General features: G+C 33.2%; 1 protein-coding gene and 1 long non-coding RNA gene across 5 annotated transcripts in view; both read right to left on the minus strand.

The window, feature by feature from the left end:
- The window catches only part of LOC114334656 (dual oxidase maturation factor 1), a 436,984-nt gene that overhangs the window by 117,528 nt on the left and 293,059 nt on the right, over nucleotides 1–26,397 (minus strand). The gene's annotated exons all lie outside the window — the stretch shown is intronic.
- Nucleotides 13,955–25,654, minus strand: LOC126886034 (uncharacterized). 2 transcript variants are annotated; one of them, XR_007698557.1, is made up of 2 exons: nucleotides 25,243–25,654; nucleotides 13,955–14,949 (listed from the first exon to the last, which is right to left on the minus strand). It is a non-coding gene; the product is annotated as an uncharacterized LOC126886034 (long non-coding RNA). The 2 variants fall into 2 exon arrangements; XR_007698556.1 differs by lacking the exon at nucleotides 13,955–14,949 and adding an exon at nucleotides 23,637–24,631.

Consider the following 26,397-nt stretch of genomic DNA (forward strand, 5'->3'; position numbering starts at 1 on the left):
TCCATCCCAGCAATAATCCCTTGCTTCCTCTGTAAGTCGCGTTAATGGCTTAGCGATATCTGCGAACTTCTTAATGAATCTCCGGTAGTAAGTACATAGTCCCAGAAAACTTCTCACTTGATGTTTATCAGTTGGTTCCGGCCATTCCTTAATGGAATCGATTTTTCCTTTGTCCACGGCCACTCCTTCTTTGCTGACTATATGGCCCAGATAATTGACTTTACTTTGAAATAGCTGGCATTTCTTGGGGTTTAACATTAACTGGGCAGCTTGAAGTCGATTAAAAACGTCTTCTAAATTCTTCAGGTTGTCTTCAAACGTCTCCCCCAAAACGATTATGTCGTCTAAATACACCAGGCACGTTTTCCAAGATAACCCTCTCAACACATTTTCCATAAGCCTCTCAAATGTCGCAGGAGCATTACAGAGTCCAAATGGCATAACGTTGAATTCCCATAATCCAGATCCTGTCGTGAAGGCCGTCTTCTCCTTGTCCACTGGATCCATTTCTACCTGCCAATTTCCAGACTTCAAGTCCAACGTAGAAAACAATTTACTTCCAGCTAATGTGCCCAACGTGTCGTCGATCCGAGGCAGAGGATAACTATCTTTCTTGGTAACATTGTTCAACAAACGGTAGTCCACACAAAACCTCGTAGTTCCATCTTTCTTCTTGACTAGGACCACTGGAGAGACCCATGGGCTCGTAGAAGGTTCTATCACTCCGTCTTTCTTCATTTCTTGAACAATCCTTTCAGCTTCCTCTCTCTTCGCCTGTGGTAATCGTCGAGCTGTTTGACGAATTGGCCTAGCGGTACCAGTGTTAATTTTATGTTTGACAACTGTCGTTCTTCCTGTCTTTCCTCCTTTCGGTACGAATATGTCACGATATTGCCGAAGAAATTCCCTTAATTTCCTTTTTTCTACTTGGTTTAGAGACTGGCCTGCAACTGCAACCATTTGGTCGAACTTGTCGTTGGAATTATCTGATGTTGTCGTCTGACGGATTATGGACGTCACGGGTACACAAGTTCCTACTTTTGTCTCCTTCTTGATGGTCACCGGGTAGTCATTGACATTAATCAATCTCACGGGAATTTCTTTAGCAGAAGTAACCAATTCCTTTCCAATTATGATTCCTCGGCCAACCTCCTCGTCGTGGTTCCATGGCTCCATCATAATAGGTGTTCCTTCTTCCACAATTCCCTGTAGCCGCGCTACGATGATCGTTTCACTCCTCGCAGGCACAACTGTATCTTCTTTAATGGCTGCTAGCACAGTGATGTCATCATGTGGATGAAGAAATACCTCCTCGTTGCCAACTTTGATTACCCGGTTCTTAAAATTCAACTGAAATCCATGCAAATTCATTACGTCCATTCCTAATATAACATCTTCTTCGATGTCTGCAACTATGACAGTATGAACGAACTTTTCTGCTCCAATCCCTAATTTTATCTGGATTTCTCCGTGGATGTTGGCATTTTCACCGGTGGCAGTCCGCAGTCGCAACCGCGTTGGTAAGAGCTTCTTATGACTGTTTATAACTGACGGTGGTATAATGGTCCTGGTCGCTCCGGTATCCACCAACAATGTATACTTTTTACCATTTATTTCTCCATCTACATATACACTATCTTCACGACATTTCAAAGAAGCTATTAGTATGAGAGGGTCTTTGGAAAAATTGCGGGTCGAAGCTGCCCCCTTAAGGCCGACCCGTTCTAGTTTTCCTGCTGGTGAGTCTGTTGACTGTTATTGTACCTAGGGTACTTACATGAACTCCGTACGTGTCCCATTTCCCCACAATTCCAGCACCTTATGGTCTTTGTTTTCTTGTATGAAATGCCCTTTATCATATTGACAATCTGGTCCAGTTTGTCTTCATCCTCTTCCTCTTTCACAGTCCTAACTTTACTGTACCCGCCAGAGGCCTGGGTAGCTGATTCGTATTCTAGAGCGGCAGACAAGACATCAACCAGCGTCTTGTGACGAGCTAATCGCAGTGTTATTTGCATTTCATGATCACGAAGGCCATCAATGAATGTTTGAACAGCCAACTTTTCCATCATGTCTTCGGGAGCTGTTGGATATGCATATCGTACCAACCTGGCAATATCGACCTCGTATTCTTGAAGAGCTTCATCTTTCTTTTGTCTTCGATTTTTAAACTGCGACTGATAGACATACTCTAAATGTTCGTGTCCGTATCGCATATTCAGTCTCTTTTTAAGCTGCTCGAAGTCATCAGTCTCCTCTACGGCTATGGTCTGGAGGACATCCAAAGCGTCGCCTCGAAGAGCAATAGTGAGGTTTACAGCTTTTTCTTTTTCGGACCATCCGTTCGCTCTGGCTGCCGATTCGAACTGTTTCAGGTAGTTGTTCCATGATGACTTTCCGTCGAAATTTGGCACCTTAACACGAGCATGACCTACACTCCCTTCAACTATCGACCGTGGCTCCAATTTGTATTTGGTTTCATCATCTTTAATATCTGTTAAGATGGGTTCCACCACTTTGTCCACTTTTTCAGTTTCCTCCAGTTTCTTTTCTATTTCCTTGATCTTTTCTTCAAAAGTAGATTTTATGGACGATATCTTGTCGTCAAAATCCGAAGTGACCTTAGAGATGTTAGCAGAGATCTCGTTAGTCATTTTGCTTTCAAGGGATGAAATATCACCCGAAACTTTCTTCTCTAACGATGCAATGTCTGTCGAAACTTTCAAAACATCCGAGGAAACTTGAGAGATTTCACTAGAAACTTTGCTCTCTAACGATGTAATGTCTGTCGATACTTTGTTCTCTAACGATGTAATGTCTGTCGATACTTTGTTCTCTAACGATTTAATGTCTGTAGAAACTTTCAAAACATCCGAGGAAACTTGGGAGATTTCACTAGAAACTTTGGTCTCTAACGACGTAATGTCTGTCGAAACTTTAGAAACATCGGAGGAAACTTTCGAAATCGACGAGATCACAGCAGCATGCTTGTCTTCAAACAAATAGGTTTCTGGATCTTGACCCTCTTCCTGAAGAGCGTTCTTTAGACGTTCGACCAGATCAGCCTTTTTCCCAGTAGAACTCAGATCCCTTTCTTCCAATTCAAGTCTCAGGTCTGCAATTTTTAGCTTACACAAGGTAGACATGATCACACACTTTATTTATTACGATTTATATTTTATTTATTTTTAAAGGTTCCACACTGTATTTAAACCGAAAATTTACGTTGATATTTATTTCAAGTATCCTCACTTCTGCACCATTTTGTTACGCGATTGACTCTACTATTTTATTTATTTATATCTTTAGGCACTAAGTTTAATTTAAATAAAGGAAGACTTACTTATATTATTTTATTTACATCACTTATTTATTTTAATAATTACAAATAACACCAACTAACACATCTAATTTATTTACAACTCAAATTTATGATTTAATTAACTAAACATAATAACTTCGATAACTAATATATACATTTCATTAAATCCGATTTCGAATACCATTATATCACGCGTCGCGGCTCGTTCATTGACTGACTGGCCTGTGATCGGATTCCTGTTCTTAAATACTCTGGCAGCGGTCGCCTCGAATCGCCGTGGAAGATCTGGCCTTTACTCGTAACGCGGAGAAATATCGAGAAGAATTAGGCCGGGTTGTGAGGCGTCACACAAATTTAGCGCCTATACTCTTAAGAGGCTACAGTAGCGATCAACAGGTAGCAACAAACGCGATCCAAGATTGCTGCTCTAATTTTGAATATTTTGTCGAGATATTTGGCACACATATTTGTAATATAATAAAGAATGGCGGTACAGAGCCCAATTTCAGAAATATGTTAGTACGTGGAAATTACCCTATAACTAAATACAATATTGAAAAAAGGAGCCTGTACCGCCATTAAGAAGGAAAAAAAATAAACTTTTTTCAAATAAACTTTTTTATCCCATGCCTAGATTTTGTGTAATCTTAGAACTACTAAACTTTTTTATTTCTAACAAGAAATCGAACATATTATAACTAAATAACTAATTAGGCAACATAGAGGAATTATCACTGTCATTTTGACAAACCTGCGTCAGATTTTCTCTAATCTGTTCTGTCATCTTTATCGATATCTGTTCAGTGCAGTAGTGTGTTAATGTAAGAATTCGTTATTGTTGTTTCATAGAAAAGTAGTGTTTATTGATAGTTAATTTATGATATATTTGTTGTTGTATAAGTTGTTGGCCTCTTTGAAAGAATATATTGTTGTTAATTGTGAGTTTTAGTTATATGTAGGTAGATAAGTATATTTTACGTAAAAATATTTCGAATTCTAATGCGAGTATATAAAGTTTTAGGAGGATTTTTTATTCTAAAAATATTATCAATAGTTTAACAAAATGGACAAAGTAAATCAAACTAAAAATAAAGTGAAACCTTTCAAGAAAAAGTCCATTAAAAACCGTGCCAAAATTATGCGAAAATCGAAATTTGTTTTGCTTCACAACAAAAAACGATTATTTATTATTGTTTTATTATTAGATATTTCATGCGAATTCCTTTCTAAATACCTATCTTAACATAACATTTTCACCCATTTTGGTTTATTTTTATAAATATCTATTTATTAATAATAAAATCGTTTTCTATTACTTCCATTTAGCGCGACTATGATATTGTCAAACTATTAATCTTAGATAATGTCAAAGATTACGACTGTTGCCAAAGTTTATGATACTATCTCCCAAAGTGATATTTTGTTGCTACCTGTTGATCGCTACTGTTTACTCTTATTAAAACTGCCGAAAAAATTTTAGCATTTTTTGAGGCAATTTTTCAATGGGTTATGGGTTGGATATCGAACATCAGTTGAACAAAAAATAAAAAATATGACATGAAAGTTAATTCAAGTATTAATAAAATGCACAATTCTATATTGATTTTGTCGCGCAGAATTGAATTCAAAAAATCCATAAAGAAATTGATATTACCGTTGCGTTTCTGGATATACCTACATAATAATGTATAAAGTTGACCAACGTCTGAACCTTTAACTTTTCAAATACATTGATTTATTTCTTTTCCACAAAAGAACATTATTTTAATCGAAAGAATATGATGCTACACTATTACAGTAAAAAGTTTATCCAACGTTAAAAACGGGAACCTGATTATTTATAACAAATAAAAAATGTCTATTTTATTTGAAACCAATCTATTCATCCGTTTAAGCAAGTTCATGTGGTAAACTTTGTGTAAACTTTTTATTGTAATAGTGTAGCATCATATTCTTTCGACTAAAACATTAGCTTTGTTCGCAAACTGTCCATGACTGGTTTCTGACTGATTCGCATGCGCAGTTCCGTTTTCAAGCGCTTGAAAACGGAGCTGCGCATGCGAATCAGTCAGAAACCAACCATGAACTGTCTCTGCGAACAAAGCTAATATTCAGCTTATGGGTGAGAAATAAACAATGCATCACGAAAGTTAAAATTTAGACGTTCGTCAAGTCTATATTTTCCGAAACGCTACGGCACATCAATTTGTTTATTGATAGGGTAGCAGCACCATTTTTGGCCACTTCACCGTTAGTGGCCACCTAAACCAATAATCTAATATAATAAGGTCCGAGTTTACGGCCTTTACGGAAATCGGAAGAATTTCGACTATATTCGTTCTAACACGATGGCTCTACAATTTGCGACTTATTCTGATTTACAGGTTAGTTTCTAATTATTCTTGAAGTAGGTGACACTGTGTATTAGACCTTCTGTTAACGATATACGTAAGAAAACAGGTAAGTTTATTTAAGCTCTATTTAAGCCAAATATTAAAATTTTGTGATCAACGTATGATTTTAAGTTTTGGGTATGATTTCTTTACGATTTCATCTGTTTTTAAACTCCTTATTTTATCTCGATACATTATTAAATTGGGTGGCCACAAATGGAACACTTATTTTTGTATTCACACCATTAATGGCCATTTGCTGGCTACTATTAGAACACTTCTGACCTATTTGTGGCCACAGCAACTGTTTAATAGTGGCTACTAATGGAACAGTTAAATCCAATTTTGGTCATATCGTCGCTTGAAAGACATAACGGCGTAACTGCCAAAATTGGCTTTTTGAGTTTTTAGTGCATCCATAATGTTCTCAGCGAGCTCTATCCAAAAGTCTAATCGGCGTAGCTGTATTTCTACCTGTTACAGTGATATTAAAATTTCATGCTGTGACGTAACTGTGAATTTTTAGGTTTTTGAAAAGTCATAGTGGCGTATCTTGACTTACGCCATTATGTCTCGAAACGAATTTTGTGATAGACCTTTTTTTAAAAAGACATAGTGGCGTAAGTTAAGATACTCCATTATGTATTTCCAAACAAAGCAATGTTACACGATTTTCTACTGTGATGTATCTACAAATCTGACGTATCTACGTACAAATTAAAAGAGAATATATTGCAAGATACGTAAAACAAACAGAAACGAAAAGAAAACTACTTCAAATGAATCGTCAAAAAAGAAGTACACAGTTAAGTATTATTTACCGAAAGGAAACCACGAAATTTCTGTTTGTAGAAAAATGTTCCTAAACACCTTATCAATTACAGAGAGAAATGTACGCACTGCAATTGATAAAAAGAAGAAAACAGGTGTTTTAGAAGATGAAAAAAGAGGTGGTCGATCTGAGAAACTAAAAGAAAGTGTTTTGAAAATTCGTGAAGCTATAACAGCTCACATACAGAGATTTCCAAGGATGGAGTCTCACTACTGCAGAACTACTTCCACTAAAGAGTACTTGCACCCTGAGTTGAGTATAAAAAAATGTTTTTTATGTTCCTGGAAGAATACGAGCCTCAAGGAATCCGTTGCAGTATTACGACTTACAGAGATGTTTTCAACAAACTCAACCTGGGATTTTATCATTTAAAAAAAGACCAGTGCAGTTTGTGTATCGTTTACAAAACTGGAGATGATAAAAAGAAGGAGGAACTCAAAGAAAAATATCAAAACTATATCGAAGAAAAAAAAGCCGTAAGAAGTTTTAAAACTGAAGCTAAAATGTTTTCTGATAGTAAGTAAGACTGTAAGTGCTACTTTCGACCTGCAGCAAGTAATTCTCCTACCAGTGTCAAATGAAAGTCAGTTATTTTATCATAGACGACTTGCAAATTTCAACTTAAGCAGACGTGTTGCTTCAGAGATCTCGACTTGTGTTTACCTCTTTTTAAAAGAATTAGATGAAAGATGTGTTGAAGAAGTGTTTTTGTATTCAGATGGCTGCAGTGGCCAGAACAAAAATTCAGGTATGGCTACAATGCTTTTACAAATGCCTCCAAAAAATTTTGAAGTTATCCTTAAAATTCTTTGAACCATATCATGGACAGAACGAAGGGGATTCTGTGCACAGTGCAATCAACACTGCTCTGACAGCTTCTGGTAACATGTACGTTCCATCACAGATCGCAACTACCATCAGACTTGCCTGTATGAAAAAACCCTATAACTTTTTTGTCTTGAATCTAAGGACTAAGAGTACTAAGTGTGAGGCAAGACGATGAAGGAAGCAGCGTCAACTGGCCATGAATGGTTGAGTATTTGGTGCTAAAGAAAGAGCCAGAAAAAATATTTTTCAAAACAAGCCATTGCTCTCAAGTATACAGAAGCATCACCCTTCCAAGAACAACCGATGAACCAAAGACAAAACCCAAACTTCTGAACAGTCTGAAGAATAAAAAAGTTGTGTTGTCAAAAGAAAAATTTGAGGACCTGGTATCGCTCTGTTCAGACAAACTCCAATCATACGAAATGAGGAACATGTTTTGTTTTATAAGAATTTACCCCATACTTAAGGAAACCCATTTAAAGAGACTGCACAGAGCATTAGCTCAAAATTAGAGTGTTTGTGATCGAATTGATCTCAAAATGTAATATTTAAGAAAGTAACTGTGATCAATTTGACCTCAAAATGTATATTAGGATAATGTTATTTTATCATTTAAAGTACACTGATCCTTGTTGTGGAACTATTTCATTCCTAAGTTTAGAATTTCATTAAAAAAACATTCACATTTTTAAATGTTTACTTTATGACCCCAATGAAGTATTTAAGCAAATATATAATAAAAACAGCCTTCTACAAAAGATTAAAAGCAAATAAAAAAAACAAAGTAATATTTTGGCGTAAGTGTTTGAGAAAAGTTCAAAGACAAAAACACATAACGACGTATCTGCTTTGGGGGTCTGTGGGGGGGAGCCGGAAGCAGGTAAAGCCTAAAAAACAATAAAACCTATTAAAGTAACTCTTTAACTATTTATATTCATATTTGCATTTACTTATCACTCATACTTTTTGATATCTGAACATAAACGTAACCATAGATAACTTTAAACTGCTCTCCTGTAAAATAGCAAAAAAGCAGTTACGTCGTTATGACTTTCAAGTGACGATATGACATAATTTACTGACTACTTTAAAAACACGCATGTTCCCATAGTAGCCAGTTATACTCTACAGGGTGTTTTACTCGCAACGGACCGTTCGTTAACAAAATGATTTAAAAATATTTTGTAATAATCAAGGTATCCCAAAATGGGGTTGTAAAACAGAAATATAATTTTTTTATGGAGAACCCTGGAGTATGCATTTACTATACATTGACATTTATTTAAAACAAATAAGAAACCATATCGTTACCGGTAAAACATCAAGTACATAAAAATATAACTAATAATTTATTTATAAATGTTTGTTATTATTACAGATAATGGCACGGAGTAAAAAGAAAATTGAAATCAAGAAAAAAAATAATAATGTACGACAACGGCCAAAACGAACATTTTTTCAATACGAACCTCAGCAAGTAAAGAATGCATTGGAAGCTATTCGAGGTGGAATGAAAGTAAGTACAGCATGTAATTTGTATGAAGTACCCCGTTCCACAATACGCAATAAGTTAAGTGGAAGAGCTCCAGAAACATCAGGCAAAGTCGGAAGAAGTCCAGTTTTAGGGAAGATCATAGAAGATCGGCTGGTACACTGGATCAAAACTACAGCTAAAATGGGTTTTCCTATTTGTCGAGAAGGCCTTTATTTTTCAATAAAAAAATTGGTAGAAGACAGTCAACTAAAAACCCCTTTTAAAGCAAATACTCCTGGGAGGAAGTGGTTTCATCTATTTATGCGTAGATTTCCAGAACTCTCATTAAAGCAGTCTGAATACATAAATAGAGCCAGATCATTAATTACTGAAGAAAAAATCCGAAACTGGTTCAAAGAAACTTTGGATTTACTTGGAGATGATAAGCATGTTTTGGATGATCCGGCAAGAATCTGGAATATGGATGAGACGTCTTTCTATTTATGTCCAAAAGGCGGTTTAATTTTAGCGGAGAAAGGTCTTCCAGTTTACAATACTTCATCCTCCTCGGACAAAGAAAATATAACCACTTTAATAACAGCAAAAATGGCACCACCCCTTACACTTTTTAAATATGATCGGCTTCCTGAGAAGATCTGCAAAAATATTCCAAGAGACTGGGGAGTTGGAAAATCACCCAAAGGATGGATGACATCAAAGTGTTTTTACGAATACTTTTCAAATGTGTTTATTCCTTTTATTCACGAAAGTAATATTGCGTTGCCGATTATAGTTTTTTTGGACGGACATTCCTCGCATTTAAGTTTGCCTTTAAGTCGATTGTGCATTGAGAATAAAATTATAGTTGTGTGTTTACATCCAAATACGACACACATCCTTCAGCCGTTGGATGTCAGTTTCTTTTTTCCGTTAAAAAGTAAGTGGAAAACTGAAGTAAAAATGTACAGATTTCACAACGGCAGAGATGTCAAAAAACATGACATTCCACAACTCCTTCAAAAAATTATGGATGAAACTGATTTTACTAAATCTCTACAAAATGGGTTTAAAACATGTGGACTTTTTCCGTTTTCTGCTAATAACGTAGATTATTCTAAAATCACATTAAAGAAAGAACCCATAGTAGTCTCTAGCAAAACGAAAACTTGTCTGACACATTTAAAATATTTGGAGTCTAAAATTCATTCCGACGTTTTAAAACAATTCAAACAGTCCAAATACGATGCTTTTGATGAATCATTGTACAATATATGGGTACAGTTTAAAAACGAAGAAGATTTATTACATGACCCTATTGAGAGTGTCAGCAAATTGTCGGCTGAGGAAATTCCTAACCATTATATGGTAGACAATTCCATTGTAATTGAAGTGGAAGATAATAATGTACTAACATCAACTCCAACAGTCTCTAATATTGTAGAATTTGACTTTCCAGAGTATAATAATCCTTCCTTTAAAGAAAGCAGTTTCATAGACAATGCTACAGAAATGTTAATAGATAAAGAGTTAGCAAAAAATTCTGATGTGGTTATGGACAGTGAATCGATGGATCTATTGGAAAATAGCAGTGTTATTAATAAATTGACGGACTCGCCTATACCTTCAAATGTTGACTTAATGACTTCATCTGTTGGTACTACCATTGTCTATACTCCGAAAAGAAGGCCTGTAGGCCTATTAAGTAACATTCTAATTTATCCCAGTGACGAAAACATTTCCAAGAAAACCAGAAAGCGTGAAATCTTACCTTCTGTGCTAACATGTAATACATGGTTGTAACTTGCGGTGGCTAAAGAAAAAGAAAAAGAACTTGAAATGGAAAAAAAAGAAAAAAAAAGAAGCAAGACAAAGCGGCGAAAAGAGCCTGTAAAGAAGAGAATCTAAAAAAAACTTCTAGGAAAAATGGAATTAAGATAAAATCTAAAGAGACTAAAAAAAACCGAACTAATAAACAAAACAGTTTCCGTGAGTAATGTAAAGGCCCCTGAAGATGTAAAACAAGTAATTGGAAACGGGTTAGAAAAGACCAATCTCACACAAGAATCAGGGGAGGAACCTGTCTGTGAGGAGGCCAAAAATATACAGAATGTAGTTGAAGAGAACCCTCTTGACATATGTACTGCGGACAAAGTATCTACATACGTAATTGCACAGTACGAAAGTAAGTTTTTCCCAGGAATAATTACTGACGAAAAAAATGGCAAGGTTTTAATCAGCACAATGTAAAACTATGGGAATGATTGGAAGTGGCCACAAAAAAAGGATGAAATTTGGTATGAAAAGGATGAGGTAATGAAAGAAATTCAACCACCTTTAAAAAAAAATTCGTACCAACTACATTTTCTAATCTATCAAGTATTATCTTTCCAAGATGATATTTGATCTAGTGAAACATTGTCTATTATTGACTAAAAAACTTATTTCCATTAATTTTTTAAGGAACTGAATTACTTTAGTAAAATCTTCAGTAAGCTTGAAGTAAACACTGCTGTTTATGTTATAAATGTTTACGAATAAATTTTTGTGTTGGATGTGTTTGCCAGGAGGGAAATGATTGCCGTAAATCATGAGATTGTATCATTGGTATCTTACTCGGATGTACTATTACTTGTACAATTAAATTATCTATTTAACTATCTTTAATTGTATAAAAAATTATGCAAGGATCCTAGTTATGAAACTGTAAATTTGCGATTCTTTGTTAAAGTAAGTTTGTAATTAAGTACGTTATAATTATTAGATATTATTGTAATTGATTTCATGATTATTTATCTGATTGAAAAAAGGCAGGAGTGAAAAATGAATGACTCTTCAAGGTGATGCTTGTAATGTAATGTTTTTATACTTAAGATATACTCGCCTTCACTATCTTCTTTGTGAAAATGGTAAAAAAGCCTCATAAAGTGGCAATTACCATGTTACTAGTTTACACGAATTATCAAGAAATTTCATTATTTTCATCAAAAAAGGTAATTTAATTTAATTAAGGAAAGTCATTATTGTCTCCAAGATATACCATTAAATTCCATGCCTATTATGAAAGATTGATGTTGTTACTGTCACAAGCGAACGAAACGAGTGCGAAATAGGCTTATCAAACGAGTTTTTTACTATAATTTTTCCACAAAGAATATATTTTTTCACAAAACGAATCCAAAATCCAGTGTAGGAAATATATTAATTATTCATATATTAAAAAAAGTGTTAGCAAACCTTACTTTGTATTAAAATATTACGCAAGAGCTTTTATAAATATCGACATAATAATTATAAATAGTAAAATAATTGAGGTTTCATTCAAGACTTAGTTAAGATATATTATTTCTCTTCTGAAGTTCGTCTTCAAAAAAATTACAACAGCGAAAGGGAAAACTCCCACTGAACGAGGTAAAAGGTTAAAAGGTATGTTATAATAGTCTCTGCTTACTTTCCCAATTACAAAGATGAAGATAGCCACCCACAAGACGAAGTTAAAAATCTCACCAGCTGGTACAACCACAAGAACAGACAACTTATTATTGGGTGGGACACAAATTCTCACATTAATATTATATACAATACACCCACAATTCACACAAAAAATAGTACCTAGAACATTTTGTCTTTTTGTAGCAATATTATGATTATATATATATATATATATATATATATATATATATATATATATATATATATATATATATCAGTAAAACTACAACAGAGATTGAGACAGAGCGTGAGCAATTTCAATTCTGTCGTATACCAAAACAGACTGACTGATGTTTATATCTACATTCTCCAGCATCTTAACACATTAACCGCTACCCTAAAATTTTTTGTTTTTGCCTTCAGGGTCCACGTTCAGAATCTCAATGTTAATGTGAATTATATTTAACTCACAGAACGTCTGGGCCAAACAGTGTGTGAGTTAAATACTACTCACGTTTCGTTCAATGTGTTAAGTATTCTATTCCTGGATATGTACCCCTCAAAAGGTTTTAAAAATTGTCATGCTCTAACATAATCTTCATCAAAGACATTCCAACACCGTCTAGTTATGACATTTTTGTATATTTTGCTGTTGATCTCCCTCATTTTCTCTCGGCTAGTCGTAGATAGTAACCTGTTTTCTACATATTCCCATTTGTCTCTATTTTAAAGTAATGATGCGATTTACTACTTCTTGAATTTGTCTTATTTCGAATTCATGTATTTTTTCCTTCTCAGTCTTATTACGAGCATGCACCTTCCTATTCTCCCATCTGTTATAAATAAGAAAAATCAAATCAAATCAAAATAACAGAAGGAGATAAATTTTATAAAAAATAATACCTCATAGGGAGTTCATTTTTTTAGATAAAAGAATTTTTAAAATTAAAGCTCTTAACTTTTACCAACAACGAAGAAAATTTAGAAACATGAAGAGATTTGTTATCTTCTGTGATTAAAAAAACTCTAACAAAACTGGGAATGTTCTAGTTAGAAGAAACCTTATAAGAAGATTTGTTGTCATGCTCCACAGTTCAGTTTGACTTCGTGTAACAAAAATAAGAAAACTTCTGTTGGAGTGAAAGTAAAAAGAAAGATATACTCCAACAGAAGTAAGGAAAAAAAAAGACTAAGTAACTAAATAGTTGGGATGAAAAGAGAAAGGTGAAGTGGCTTCTACGTTGAGAAGCCGCAATAGGAAAAAATACAAAATACTACTTTGCAGTAGTACTGAAGAAAGGGGAATTAGAAGGGATAATAAGTAGACGTGGGAAGAGACAGAGGCAAACTGAATAGAGTTGGCTAGCTATAGATGCAAGAGAGCAACTTGACACTCAAGGATGGATACGGCTCGTTTGCATGCCTGTCGAAGAACAGTAGCTCTATATAGATAGTAATGATGACTAAAAGATGAAATAATAAAATAAGAATAATGTACTGAAGAGGAATGAAGATGAATAATTTCTAAAGACGAACAAGATAAATAAATCTAACAAATCATGGGCGCCATGAAAATGATCTTCGATCATTTTCCCAGGTATCTTATACTGCTGTCAGATATTAAATATATCAAACCTGTAATAATGAACATAAAGGAATAATAAAAATAAATGATATACAAAATAAATAAACATATTTATTAAAAATAACTACCAGATTTTTAACAATCTCTGAGTTAAGCAAGTTCATATTATGCTGTGACTCTAAAATGACATAAGTTATACAAAAAGTTATCTCTAAGATAACAACAATAATGTTATCTGTTAGAAAATTACAGGTATAAGTACCTCTCACTAACATATAGGGTACAAAATTACATAAGTCTTCTACCAAATGGTTATAGTACGCCTGCTACGTACAACTAAAGGAAACCGACGAAGATGAAAATAATACAAATAAATAGGCCCAAGCCTCACTAAGAGAAAATACAATACTGAATAAAGCAAAATTAAATATACAAATGAATAAACGTTATAGAAGTGAAGTTAAGAAAAATACCGACAAAATGACCTAAATTAACCGAGCAAATGCAATGAAATAAAGTAACGACGAAGTAACCGAACAAACGAAATAAAGCGAATAAATACAATATTTGGGAAACAAGCAAGTAATGTTACAAAATAAATTTACCCGAATTACATAAACCAATATCAAAGCAATAATAAAGTATTAAAAACCTAATTTTCTCTAGGCTTATTCCTGTGCACAAGAAGTTACCGTAGATACAAAGTTTGGGAACCAAATAATCTAATATACAAATACATATGTCAAAAAAAACAGAGGTAACCTAAATCTGGAAAAAAAACATAGTGTATTTAACAGATAGTCTGAAATATAAAAAAAACCAATAGTTACTAAAACTCCTCACTAAATGTTCCCAAACGAGGTTGCGGTTGCATCCTAGAAAATGAGCATCACTATGATGCACCTCCATGCCCCCCCGTAGGCCCAGGTGGCAGGACGAAAAGGAGCTGGAATGTCCCCCAAAAAGCTTGTTCCCAAAACATACTCCCAGTTTGACTTGGCGGTAGCTGCAATAAGGTCAAGGTGGCTTCCCTAGGTAGTCAAGGTGGGTACGACATCACATGAGGGTTAGTTTTCTTCCAAATGGCTAAAAACATATACTTCGTTTGATTTCTCATATAAACCGGTAAACAAAAGTAAAGAGAAGAAGAAATAATCGAGGAAAACTTTTTAGAAGCAATAACATAAAAAAACCAACCATTAAAAATGGAACAAAAACTAATCTCAGGTAACCTTGAACTATTTTGAGTTTGAAAACATGAACAAATAATGGCATTGCATTTGAAATAGGAATATAAAATATGACTTATCTGAAATAACATGAGATTAAGATAGTAATAGCCATCTACATACATTTTATATACCTTAATGAAATGGTATTGAACCAGACAAAGATAGTTACATGACAATTTATAGATATATTGGAAATGAAAATTTATAGATATATTGGATGTTCAATCGGTTTAAAACGTACAGAGAAATGGTAAGTATTTCCAATATTAATTTGAGGACTTCAAAAATGTTTGGTTATGTAAAACCAAAAACCCCATTAATATAAAGATCGATATAAAGATAATATAAAGATCGAAATAATCTACATCCTTCACCTAAGGGACTGGCTAAGAACATTTAACAATGAACCAACTATTTCATATATTCAAGGTTAACTAAAAAACATTAGTAGAAAAAACGATTTACCGGTTAATTTTTTTATTCCTCTTCCACTGATGGTACTCCCATCCTTACTCCAGGAAACCCGTACTCCAGGAAACAAGTGGTGGTAACTTTTTACTATACTTCCAAACTTAGTTGAAATAAAAATTAATTTCGAAGAAATTAACCGCCATTTACGGTACTAACCACCAACACCAACCTGTCAACCTCGCAGCCACCGGCCAAGTGCCTCTCATTCCTCCCACAGTCAGCGAGGAAAACGTCAAACTCTCACGGAACACGAATTAAACGACAAGGAACGGTTCAACAACTATGTTCCGTACAGTGTGACGTCACATGAGAAGTCCTTTACGATAAATTAAAGAATTTAAATGGGAGGTCAAGAGAAAATAATTATTTTTTTAAAAATAATTACAGCGCTAAAAATGATAATATAACGGGTGGACCGTTACAATCCCCTCCTACTCGGGAAAAAAAAATTTTTTTTTAACCAAAAAAAATTTTTTTTTTTTTAAACTTCAAAATATTAACAACTAAATTTACAATAGTCTAACAATCCACGTTGATTCGCAAGATGACTTCTAAATATAAACTAATGGTCAAGGAAAAATAAATCAATACATGACTCAAACTCATACTAAAATGTTACTATGTTACTCTCTGCTACCAAATATTAACATATATTGCTCAAAAGTCAAAACAAAACTAAATATTGTACTTAAGTTCATAATAATAACTGAGTGTCGAATTGGGCACTAAAACCAAAATTGAACTATCCATGGACATCAGATTTATAAAGGATATATCCAAGGACGGAACAACCAGGAAAAGGTGTGAGCCAATTCGAACCATATCACAAGTAAATATATCAAAGTGAATTTAAAAAAAAATCAGTAACTAAAATAAGTAAAGAATTGAACACTTAATCCAAAATTGAACTAACAATGGACACCAGATTCATAATAGTATATCCAGAGAAGAACAATCAGGAAGATTTATGGAACAACTCTCACTAATGCCAAATAATACCAATAATAACATACCAAAGGAATCCAAAACTCAATAACCAAAATAAATGTGGAATCGGACACTTAATCCAAAGTCGAACTATCAGTGGACACCAGATTCATAAAAGGCATATCCAAAGAAGAACGACCAGGCAAATTTATGGACCAATTCACACCAATACTAATCCACATAAACAGATCAGGTCTACGTACACCCACATCCGGTAATACGAACCTATCCCACCAAATACACAAAATAAATGAAGAATCGGACACTTATCCAGAATCGGACTATCAATGGACACCAGATTTATATAGGAGTATATCCAAAGAAGAACGATCAGGCAAATTTATGGACCAATTCTTACTAATACTAAATAAACTAAATTATTGGATCCAATGGTAACTAATACTGAACAAAATAAATAAATTAGGTCTACATACACCCTCATCCGCTAATATGAACCTATCCAAACTAAGTAATCAAAATAAGTCACAAAAAAAAATTACCAACAGACTAAGTAACAGAGATGTAACCAAACTAAATCAAAAGTAAGATAAATACCTAAAGTGTATTGACTAAAATATTCTAGAAAATACATAAACTAATTTATGCTGGTATTCGCGAACTATAGCATGTTGCTACAACAGATGTATGAGAATAACCAGACTCAGATAAGGTACTAATAATGTAAGAATAAGTAAGAAAGAAAAAGAATAAATGATGAACTCATAAGTTCTATGACACTATGATAAGTGATAGGCAAAAAATGTCGAGAACAAGCAACCAATTTTAATTAAAACTGCAAATTCATGCGTTCTCACATACGTGGAATTATTCAGGAAAGGTTCCAGAATCTGAATAACAAAACTAATGCCTAAGGAAAGAAGTGGGAATATAGGTCTGAAGAACAACTCATTTGTCTAAATACTCCAAATACTGAGTTAACGAACCTACTGTGTACATATAGGGATGGCCTAAGCATTGATTTATAAACAAGTGCGCAAGATATTTATCCATGTTTATCCATCAACTATCAAAGTACGAACATACTATGAAGTAAAAGACCTAATATGAACTAAATACTTCCCTATCTAATGGTAAAAATGTAACTGGAATAATTGGACTAATTACAGAAGAATGGTTAGGAAATGTGGCCAACATTTCCTGACCAGAAATATTATGATTAAAAAAAACATCTGCGTACTCAGCCATGAAAGACATAGATCACGAAGTCAATCGAACAGCAGTGATCAGTTGCTGAGCAACAACCTCGAACCCACGCATTCACAAATCAGAGTATCAACAGAGTAATGACAACCTAGTCCAAAAGAAGAAATCAATACATACATCATCCATACATACCTATCTCATTCATACATACATACATTATCCATACCTACATACATCATCCATACATACATACATTATGCATACAACCACATACCATGCATACATTCAGACTTAGAGACTTAAGAATCCGTACATACCTCAAACTTCCAAACTAATTCCAGAATCATAGTGTGTAGGATATAAGGATATAAATTATTATAAAGTGTTTAAGATATTGGAGACAAATGTTAATAGAGTAACCCAATAACAAATTATAAACCACAACATCTTTCCACTATGGCAAATCCAAGAACAAGATATAGAAATAATTTAAAAAGATAGTAAGTAATCAAATATTCAAAATATAACACATAAACTGAGATATAGTAGTGTACATTATGATAAGTTCCATAGTTCCATACAAAATATCAATATTAAACCAACGTACTTGTCTGAGCTTACATATTGAAAAGTGCACCATTAATAATGCAACAAAATGATAAGCTCATAAACGAGAGTACTACATAATAATTAAATTAATAAATAATAAATTAAAAGTCATCGACAACAAAGCCAAAAGATAAAATCGAGTAATGTAGGTACCTGCACTACCTGATGATTAAAAACATTAGATTAAAATATAACAATAAAAATTGAGCTAAAGGCAAACCAAAGAAGAGATTGGCTCAACCACTGTTAAGTCAATCTTCTTCTGAGTATTGTTCTAAAACTTAATAGACAAATAAGGACTATTATCAATGCTTCTTAGCTAACAAAAAATTTATATTTACATCTCAACCCAAAGCATCTGATTTATATAAGCATTATATTATGGTACCCACACTGGTATAATATTATTATCAACATTAACAAACTAGAAGGTGAGATGGATAATGGAACTACTTTACTATACAATAATTATAATTGTTATGTTTAACACTACCAATTAAAGAAAAATAATTTGGATGACCATCTGTAATCATCCGAACCATGCGAATTCAACGTATCATGTGTAGAAACTAATGTTCTGGACTGATTGTGCTTTGTGGTGTGTGCCTGTCTTACCAAACAACCCAAATATCAAAAATAACAAATATAAAATATACTCTAAAGTTTGTAAGACAAATATACATATGGAGAAAATATTAGCGACACACCAACAAATCAAAAATGCCAGTAAAATATATAAAAATCAAATCAATATAGTAAATAAAGTACCTAAATCCTGAAAATAATTTCTAGTTAGGTGTAAAATATAACCATACTAGAAAAAAAATATATGCATATAGTCAATAATTAATTGTACGTGCAAACATACTACCATTGGTAGAAGGACTAAAAATTTAACTAATAGAACATAATGTCAGTTATGTATACTCAATCTAAATACATAAATAAGTTTCCAATAAAAATACAAAATCCAAACTAACATATGAGCTGTACCACTAAAACTAAAAATGAGGTATCGAAATAAACTAATCAAAACCAAAAGCAGTATAAGTCTACCTGTTTAGTATAATAAAATTTTAAAGACCAAAAATAAATCAGAAGTAACATGTATACAAAGATATCAAAAAGTTAATAATACAAAAATTCCAATAAAATAAAAATGAACTAAAAGAACTACTGTCTTAAAACCATAAACGGTTGGCACCACGCATTGGGCAGCCAGTGTAACAAAAATAAGAAAACTTCTGTTGGAGTGAAAGTAAAAAGAAAGATATACTCCAACAGAAGTAAGGAAAAAAAAAGACTAAGTAACTAAATAGTTGGGATGAAAAGAGAAAGGTGAAGTGGCTTCTACGTTGAGAAGCCGCAATAGGAAAAAATACAAAATACTACTTTGCAGTAGTACTGAAGAAAGGGGAATTAGAAGGGATAATAAGTAGACGTGGGAAGAGACAGAGGCAAACTGAATAGAGTTGGCTAGCTATAGATGCAAGAGAGCAACTTGACACTCAAGGATGGATACGGCTCGTTTGCATGCCTGTCGAAGAACAGTAGCTCTATATAGATAGTAATGATGACTAAAAGATGAAATAATAAAATAAGAATAATGTACTGAAGAGGAATGAAGATGAATAATTTCTAAAGACGAACAAGATAAATAAATCTAACAAATCATGGGCGCCATGAAAATGATCTTCGATCATTTTCCCAGGTATCTTATACTGCTGTCAGATATTAAATATATCAAACCTGTAATAATGAACATAAAGGAATAATAAAAATAAATGATATCGATGGCCTAACTGCAATACCCCGTATCTGACAATTTTGAGATTTTGAGAGTTTCACTGCATTAGGTTTGTTGGGTTGCCTAGCATGTTGTGTCAGAACCCTGTATCATACAAAAAATAAGAAAGCCTTGGAAATTGCTTTTATTTAATATCCCGTATTGCTTATGAGAAGACATGCGCATAAAAATATCCCGTATCTGTCAGTTGTACATTGCATTCTTCTACAACCTACACGTGTGTGATTTTATTTAGCTGTTCAGTGAATTAATTATATTTCAAAGGTAAGTTTTACCACTATTTTTAATAAAAATATATTTCTACTGGTATTTTTATAAATTATAATTAACCTAGGATATTATAACTTGATAAAAGAGTCTAATATTGTGAGACCTTACGATACGGGATATTGACTGCTTGTTGTGAACAGATTTGCATACTAATTTTTAGTAGACACGGGCTATTATTATAATATTGTGCGTTACGTGGCATCAAAATTTAAATTCTTTGATATTAGTTTATTAAAAAACGGAAATTAAAAGGCGAAATAGAGATTTCGCTTGTTTGATATTGTGTGTAAAGGTACTGTTTTTAATATGAATCTAGTCTACACTGAGAAAAATTTAAAAACAAAAACCTCAGTTAGGTATACAGGTTGTAATAGATATTATAGTCGGTTCGCTAAACTCAGACACAACTGGCTAGTGATTTTAGTAAGTATTTTTTTTTGTTTTTGGCCAATTGTGCTGAAATTGGAAAAATTACTAACTATTTAGTAATTATTAACTGTAACTATGTTTTTGCCAATTTTACCAAATTCGCAAAATTACTTACTAAAATCACTATCCAGTTGTGTCTGCGTTTAGCGAACCGAGTATATTAGTACAAATAAGAGATTTATTACCCCTATGTTTTATCAAATTTTTTTCGTTTTGACTTGCCTTATTATCCATTAAAGTATTTATTTGTGCTCATATCTTTTACAATCTCTATAAGATTAAGTTATCTTAATTATGTTTTTTTTTCAGATGCAGGCAACTCGATCACACATAATTTTGTCTATGGTTTTAAATCGAAAAGAAAATAATAATCAACAGCCTTCTAGCAGTACCAAGCAAGTTTCTGAAACTGCTGTATTCACTGAGTTCAGTGAAGTCTATAAAGTAAGCGCCACAGATGGGACCCTAATACCGATAGAAGGAGATTTTCGAGATACTACTGATTGGCACGATACTGAAAATATCTCCATTTTGCTGAGCAACGTTCAACAGCAAATATTTCAAGATGAAGTCCTCGGTGAAGTCGCACATGAGCATACATGTCGTACATGAGCAGATGTGGAAAACTGGAACAGGAGGGCAACAAGATTTAGAAGAATGCATGGAGTGGAATACGCTGGTTTCCAAAGAAATAAGGATCGTAAAATATCCTACGGAATAAAGCGACCAGAGAGAAAGATAAGAGACAGGTGTGTATCTTTAGCATGTACGAAGTCTACAAAGCATTTCTGTGCGTCCTTCTCGGAGAAAGAGAGGAATCTTATGTTCCGTACCTTTTGGAGCAAAATGGACTGGCAAGAAAAGAAGACATACATAACAGGTAACATCGAATACACAAAAACAAAAAGGTCATCGAAGGGAGAAGAACCATCAAGAGGAAGTGGAACCTATTACTATTATTTAAGGAACAAAACTAATGAAAAAAAGAGAGTCTGCAAGAAAATGTTCTTGAATACGTTCGATTTAAAAGAAGACATGGTTCATGATTGGTTAAAAAAGACAGAGTATGGGCTTATTTGTATAAGAGAAGAAAACTCAAACACAAGTGCGGATCAAAGAAGATCAAATAAATTTTAATAAAGGAAAAAGAAATTGTCTGGTTGATTGGATTAACATGCTACCTAAGATGGCCTCTTATTATTGTCGCAAGGACACAAAGAAAAAATATTTAGAGACAATTTTTCAGACCAAAGCTCAATTATATAGAGAGTATTTAAAGCACTGTGATAATAACAGTCTGGAAAAATTATCGTATGCTATTTTTGACCAAATATTTTGCGACTTAAATCTAAGTTTGTACCAGCCAAAAAAAGACTGGTGTGATACCTGTAGCGCATTTTAAGTTAAGAATATCGACCAGTTTGCTTACGCATCACACCTAGAGAGAAAAAATCTAGCAAGGGAAGAGAAAGCCAAAGATAAAGGAGATGCCATCAACCACAAAAATTACACTTTTACAATGGACCTTCAAGCTGTAAAAAGCTGCCCCGTCTTAAACGCAAGTGCCATATATTATAAAAAGAAACTAACAGTTCACAACTTCACTATGTATAACTTAAAAAATCATGAAGCCTCTAATTATTGGTGGGATGAAACAGAAGGAGATCTGTGTGCATCTACTTTTGCTTCCATCATTATACACCATATTGAAGAAAACTGTAATGACCGAAAATTACCTGTTATTCTCTGGTCTGATGGGTGCTGCTACCAGAACAGAAACTCTACACTTTCCAACGCGCTTCTAAATCTTTTTATAAAAAGTGGCCAAATTATTATTCAGAAATATCTTGAGAAAGGGCACACCCAGATGGAGTGTGATAGTGTGCATCATCTAATAGAGATGAAACTTAAAATTCGTAAAATTTTTCTTCCACACGATTATATAACATGTACTGAAGAAGCGCGGATAAAACCAGCTCCGTTTAAAGCGCAGATGCTTACTCATACATTTTTTAAAAACTATGCATCCTGCGAACTTGCGTATGGAAGTATTCGACCTGGAAAGATGAAGAACGATCCGACCGTCACAGATCTCAGGGTATTAATATACGATCCAGAGAAAAAAAAAATTTTTGTTCAAAACTAATTTCAAAGACGATTTTAAGCCATTACCAGTACGGACTGTCAATCCCAAAGGTCTAGAAATATCGTCGTACCCTAACTTACATAACCAAAGACAGTATAAAGAGTGATATATATATATATATATATATATATATATATATACTCATTTACAAGACCTTAAGGTACTTTTACCTACCGACTGTCACATGTTTTACAACAATTTACCCAAAGATAACAAGATTTAGGTAGACATCTTAAAAGTTTTTAGTTTAGTTACTTGTTTTGAGAAAGTTATTAAACCTAATTTTCCTTTAAAGTTTTAGTTACATATTTTTTTACTATTTTACTTTACATTTATGTTTGTAACATTGTAACTTCTAATAAACTTGTTTTGTACCAATTTTTGTTTTGTTTTTACTACCTGTTAAATTAATACTAAAATCCCGTATCTAAAATTTATGTTACAACATTTTTGACAATACCCCGTATCTACAGGAAAAAACTCAAAATACTGCAAAATGTACTTTTTCAACTTTTATTTACTAAAAAATTAAACTATTCATTTTAAGGTCAAGAAAAAAGTCTTGTGTTCATTCATTTTTTTGTTTAAAATCATATTTTGTCTCTCCTGTAAAATTCACTTTTTTCAGATACGGGTTATTACAGTTAGGCCATCGATATACAAAATAAATAAACATATTTATTAAAAATAACTACCAGATTTTTAACAATCTCTGAGTTAAGCAAGTTCATATTATGCTGTGACTCTAAAATGACATAAGTTATACAAAAAGTTATCTCTAAGATAACAACAATAATGTTATCTGTTAGAAAATTACAGGTATAAGTACCTCTCACTAACATATAGGGTACAAAATTACATAAGTCTTCTACCAAATGGTTATAGTACGCCTGCTACGTACAACTAAAGGAAACCGACGAAGATGAAAATAATACAAATAAATAGGCCCAAGCCTCACTAAGAGAAAATACAATACTGAATAAAGCAAAATTAAATATACAAATGAATAAACGTTATAGAAGTGAAGTTAAGAAAAATACCGACAAAATGACCTAAATTAACCGAGCAAATGCAATGAAATAAAGTAACGACGAAGTAACCGAACAAACGAAATAAAGCGAATAAATACAATATTTGGGAAACAAGCAAGTAATGTTACAAAATAAATTTACCCGAATTACATAAACCAATATCAAAGCAATAATAAAGTATTAAAAACCTAATTTTCTCTAGGCTTATTCCTGTGCACAAGAAGTTACCGTAGATACAAAGTTTGGGAACCAAATAATCTAATATACAAATACATATGTCAAAAAAAACAGAGGTAACCTAAATCTGGAAAAAAAACATAGTGTATTTAACAGATAGTCTGAAATATAAAAAAAACCAATAGTTACTAAAACTCCTCACTAAATGTTCCCAAACGAGGTTGCGGTTGCATCCTAGAAAATGAGCATCACTATGATGCACCTCCATGCCCCCCCGTAGGCCCAGGTGGCAGGACGAAAAGGAGCTGGAATGTCCCCCAAAAAGCTTGTTCCCAAAACATACTCCCAGTTTGACTTGGCGGTAGCTGCAATAAGGTCAAGGTGGCTTCCCTAGGTAGTCAAGGTGGGTACGACATCACATGAGGGTTAGTTTTCTTCCAAATGGCTAAAAACATATACTTCGTTTGATTTCTCATATAAACCGGTAAACAAAAGTAAAGAGAAGAAGAAATAATCGAGGAAAACTTTTTAGAAGCAATAACATAAAAAAACCAACCATTAAAAATGGAACAAAAACTAATCTCAGGTAACCTTGAACTATTTTGAGTTTGAAAACATGAACAAATAATGGCATTGCATTTGAAATAGGAATATAAAATATGACTTATCTGAAATAACATGAGATTAAGATAGTAATAGCCATCTACATACATTTTATATACCTTAATGAAATGGTATTGAACCAGACAAAGATAGTTACATGACAATTTATAGATATATTGGAAATGAAAATTTATAGATATATTGGATGTTCAATCGGTTTAAAACGTACAGAGAAATGGTAATTATTTCCAATATTAATTTGAGGACTTCAAAAATGTTTGGTTATGTAAAACCAAAAACCCCATTAATATAAAGATCGATATAAAGATAATATAAAGATCGAAATAATCTACATCCTTCACCTAAGGGACTGGCTAAGAACATTTAACAATGAACCAACTATTTCATATATTCAAGGTTAACTAAAAAACATTAGTAGAAAAAACGATTTACCGGTTAATTTTTTTATTCCTCTTCCACTGATGGTACTCCCATCCTTACTCCAGGAAACCCGTACTCCAGGAAACAAGTGGTGGTAACTTTTTACTATACTTCCAAACTTAGTTGAAATAAAAATTAATTTCGAAGAAATTAACCGCCATTTACGGTACTAACCACCAACACCAACCTGTCAACCTCGCAGCCACCGGCCAAGTGCCTCTCATTCCTCCCACAGTCAGCGAGGAAAACGTCAAACTCTCACGGAACACGAATTAAACGACAAGGAACGGTTCAACAACTATGTTCCGTACAGTGTGACGTCACATGAGAAGTCCTTTACGATAAATTAAAGAATTTAAATGGGAGGTCAAGAGAAAATAATTATTTTTTTAAAAATAATTACAGCGCTAAAAATGATAATATAACGGGTGGACCGTTACATTCGGCAAAATCAAACAAGATAGAACTTTTTGTAATTTGATTAAGAAGTGTTTAATAAACAACATATCAAACAGTTTTACTCCAGAAGTGGGTGCTTCATTTTTTATTAAACAAATGAACTACGAAATTAATTGTTTTTTTAAAATAACTAAGAAAATACAAATCTTAGAAAAAACTGACTGTTGAAATTAAAAAATTCAGAAAATTTTACACAAAAAAGCTTATATAATGCTTTTTCTAAAATTAAATATATACCTTTTATCTACTCTATGTCATATTATGTGTAAGTTTTTAGTTTGTGAAAACTGTCATTATAGATAGCAGTTTTCTACAACCGTGTTAAAAATGCAAATTTTAGCACTCCATACGAGCGTTAAAAATGCTACTTTAAGACACTAGTGCTTTCAAATTTTTAAGGCACAGCAGTTCGTATTGACCCTATAGGCAATTTTGATGTAATGTCAAAAAAATATAAAAATGGAATGTCAGTCAAGTTCAAGTAAAAGTTTTTGTAGATATTGTCCTGTAATTACGTTTGTAGAAAAAATATTGCATGATATGCGTGTTAAAAAGTACATTTTTAAGGCACTCACCTGAATTGCAGAACTCGCTGTCGCTCATTCTGCAAACTTTCACATGCGTGCCTTAAACGTGTACTTTTAACACTTATATCATAAATAACTATTAAATGGGACTTACTTTTCCGCACTGTTTTTAACATACTTT

The sequence above is a fragment of the Diabrotica virgifera genome, chromosome 6 (genome assembly GCF_917563875.1).
Source record: "Diabrotica virgifera virgifera chromosome 6, PGI_DIABVI_V3a".
Lineage (NCBI taxonomy): Eukaryota > Metazoa > Arthropoda > Insecta > Coleoptera > Chrysomelidae > Diabrotica > Diabrotica virgifera.